Below are 3,968 nucleotides of genomic sequence, written 5' to 3'. Positions count from 1 at the left end.
GTGACTGTAAGTTTTTTCTTTCCCCATATTCCCGACAGCAGTTTGAATGAGGTGAGATATCATCTCAAGATGAGCTGACTGTGCATTTCCCTGAAGGCTATGGATGTTGGCATGTCTTAAAAATTCTTATTGGAAGCCGGGCGTGGTGGCGCACGCCTTTAATCCCAGCACTCGGGAGGCAGAGGTAGGAGGATCACTGTGAGTTCGAGGCCACCCTGAGACTCCATAGTGAATTCCAGGTCAGCCTGGGCTAGAGTGAGACCCTACCTCGAAAAAAAAAAAAAAAAAATTCTTATTGGTCATATGTGTTTCTCGTTTTGTGACCTGTCTAACACATTTCCTCATTTGGAGGTTGTTTTGTTTGAAACATGACTCAAAGAGCACAGAAATAACTTCAATAATTGGCAAATGGGACTATATGGAAACTATCAGTAACATGAACAGATAACCTGAAGATGCGAGAAAATATTCACTAGCTATTTTGTAGATAGGATGGTAGTATCCAGAACTTATTAAAAAAATTAAATTAAACTAAAAAAATTAAAAACTTGATTTGTTTTCTTGATGTTAGCCATTCTGATAAAAGTGAGATGGCATATCAAAGTAGCCATAATTTACCCTGTTGTGGGCTGTCAAGAATGACACTGCCCTTACCTGGATCTTGATATTGTAAGTCTTATTTCTTAAAGGAGAAATTTAATTTTTTGTTCAATTTTAATTTAATAATCCTATAACTTAATTTTATTTCTCTACAACTGTGAAAAAGATATGATGGTCAACATTTTATTTTCATGTGGTTCATATTAGATTGTCTTTTTTTTTTTAACAATGGGAGCCACTCAGACTGCGCTCTCTCCCTCCACCTCTCCGGGGAGAGGGGAACGATCATCAATGGCAGCGGGCAGTCACAACGCGCGATGCCCGCGCCAGCTTCACGCTCAGGAGAGAACGCTGCGACTCCTCCTCGTGGTTTCCAGTGCTCTACACAGTCAGAGAAACTTCTCTAGTAAGGAACTATAGAAATGATCCCTGAAAGTGTAGTCTTAGATTGTCTTTTTTCACATGTCATAAATGCATGGATGATTACTTAAAGATCAAGTCACCTTGTAAGAATGTGACCATGTACATTGATGATATGTTCTTTTTAACCTTCATTCCTTTTCTAGTTTATAGCTGTTTTTCATTACTTAAAATTCTAGGAGTGTTTATTTCAGAGGTGTTTTACTCTAAGGGCCTCTTAAAGGTGCCAAATATGTTAGTTTGAAAATATAATAAAAGCCTGTAAATCAATTGACATTTAAAGAGCAGTTCCATTGTATAAATTTTGTTTAAAATGGCTTAATATCAAATTAGACTTTGTTTTAATAAAAAAAGAATAAAGTTTAGTTAGTAAAGTAGACCTTTCAGTATATTTTAGTTCAGAGACAGGATTTCCATGTCCATGAAAAACTTTGAAATTAAACTTATTACACTCCTGAACATTACTTAGCTTTGGTTGAAGAGCATTCAGGAATCCTGCCTGTGGGAGCCTGAAGTTCTGGCAGGGGCGGGGAGGGGAAGCAAGGCTTTATGTATAGCTGTGGTGGTTTGAGTTGGGTGTCCCCATAAACTCGTGTGTTTTCAGTTCACGGTTCCAAGCTGATGGCAAGTTGAAGGTGCTGTGTCTCTGGGGATGGGCCTTGATATTTTGTTAGCCTCAGTTTACCAGTGTTAACTGGCTCACCCTCCTGCTAAGGAAGGAGGGTGTCCACCTGCTGTGGCAGAGATGGTATCTAGCTACTGCCCATGCCATGCTTTTCCTGCCATCACGGAGGTTTTACTGGAGAATGTAAACCAAAATAAGAAACTTTCCTCCCATGGGGTACTTTTGGACATCAGGTGGGCTGGCCCTAGCAACGCGAAGGTAACTCCAACAAGAGTGATGTTATCATCCTTGTTATTATGTGAGTTTTCCTGTAGAAGACAGCCCAGGTATCTGATGACTTCACTTAGTAGTCATACAGGCATTAAAATGTTTTCAGAATGTTTGTGAGTGTGTGTGTGTGAGTGTGTGTGTGTGTGTGTGTGTGTGGCCACTTTGCTTGAGACAGGGTCTCTCTTGTTTGTTATCTTTTGTTGTTTCCTTTTAATATTCGTAGTTATTCTTGTCTAGCTAGGTCACAAGCTTCTAGATTCTCCTGGCTGGCTTTCCATTGCTATAGGCATGCTTAGGATCAAAGATACATGTACTTTATATGTTTGCTGGAGAGTTGAACACAGACCAGCAGACTTGCAAGCAAGTGCCTTTAATGGCTAAGCTACCTTCTTGTTGTTGTTGTTGTTTTTGTGTTTTTGAGGTAGAGTCTCACTAGCCCACAGGCTGACCAGGAACTCACTCAGTATGTTCTCTGCTTCCTGAGTGCTGGGTTTAAATGTGTGTGCCACCACACCCGCTTGCTAAGCTATTTTTTAAGAGAAGCGAAGTTCACATGTGTAAACCACTGTGAACCAATAAATATGTGAGTCACTGTTAGAGTGGTTTTGAAATTACCACTCATGAAACTAAAACTAGTGTCCTGCAGTAACACCCTGCCTTTGTGTGATTTCCTAGAGGATTTCTAGAGTTCCTTTATAGAAGTACTAGCTTTTGGTGCATACCTTATTCCAGTTTCTCTGATTATATATGCAAGAAAATGTAGCCGATTTGTTAAGATAAGAAAGTCAGCTGAGACTTCTAAGAAACTTAAAATGTGATTTGTGTAACCTTTGATTCAAAGATTTCTCAAATACACTCAATGTTTAAAATGCATAAATTAACCTTTGTTCTAATATGGGAATAAAAAACAGAAAGACCCAAGACTTTCCTTTATTTGTATATGGTAGAAAATTCAGTAAGGAAATGTTAATTACCAAAATTCACTTATAAACTGTTTAGTTAAAGTTTATGTTTTCTTATTTGAACCTAAAAGGCAGAAGGAGAGCCTGTTATTGATTTAACTTCCTTACATAAAAGATTAGTGTTAGATTTTAAATGGATATCAATAGAGGTTACATGTACAATTTAACTTTTCAGTGTTAAAGAATATTACAGATAAATTAGGGCAGGGTGGCTAAGGGGGATAATGTCTCTAAGTTTGCTCAAAAATTTATATTCCAATAATTATCTTGCAATGTTGAGAAAGTAAGTTTGAGGGATAAGAATGATAAGTTTAGCCTTACACATTCTGAGTCTGAGGTGACTACAGGATATTGAAAGTGATAAGGAGGCAATTGATTAAACAAGGCCAAAGCCAGAGCCGACTGAAGGCAAAGACTGGCAGAGCTTTGTCTGTCATTAGCATATAGATGAGACGGGTGCTGCTGTCTCGGCAGGTGCAAAGCTGAAAGGGCAGTGGGCTGAGATTGGCATCTTGGAGATGGGCAGATGATGAAAAGCACATAAGAGAAAATCAGAATAGGCAGGAGAGAATGTAGAGATTCGGCCTGACTAAGGGTAAGGAGGCAGAACGTCAGGAGGGACATAGCTGAGCATGCTCAGGAAATCCCATTATATAACCAACAAGAATTCACTGGACCTGAGACAATGGAGCATGTGGCTTCATGATTTTGTCTGATGTGGTTTGGAGGATTAAATGACATTTAGTGAAATAGAGATATATAGACAACCTTGTTTCATTTATGACTAATTTCTGTGGTTTTTTTTTTCATTTTTAATTATCATTTATTTATTTTTTTTTTTTTTGAGTTGAGGAGTCACCCTGCAGACCAGGCTGACCTGGAGCTCACATTGTGTGTAGCCCATGATTATCTCAATCCCATTCCCGACATTCCTCCTGCCTCACCCTAGCAAGTGCTAAGATTATACTTATGAGCCATTATGTCTGGCATTTTCTATATTCCATAATTTATTGTTCTACTATTCTCAGAATAAAAGTAGGAAAAGCATATATGAAATATACTTACAAGTATCTAAAATATATAATATTATT

At 38.3% G+C, this 3,968-nt stretch overlaps 1 non-coding gene across 1 annotated transcript; it reads right to left on the bottom strand.

Moving 5' to 3' along the window:
• Positions 1-834: 834 nt before the first annotated feature.
• LOC123456190 lies at positions 835-1,045 on the bottom strand. Its single transcript, XR_006634395.1, has one exon. It is a non-coding gene; the product is annotated as a small nucleolar RNA U3 (small nucleolar RNA).
• Positions 1,046-3,968: the final 2,923 nt, after the last annotated feature.

Source organism: Jaculus jaculus, chromosome 19 (genome assembly GCF_020740685.1).
Source record: "Jaculus jaculus isolate mJacJac1 chromosome 19, mJacJac1.mat.Y.cur, whole genome shotgun sequence".
Classification (NCBI taxonomy): domain Eukaryota; kingdom Metazoa; phylum Chordata; class Mammalia; order Rodentia; family Dipodidae; genus Jaculus; species Jaculus jaculus.
The sequence above is the reverse complement of the archived record's forward strand: the minus strand, read 5'-3'. Positions and strand labels throughout refer to the sequence as shown.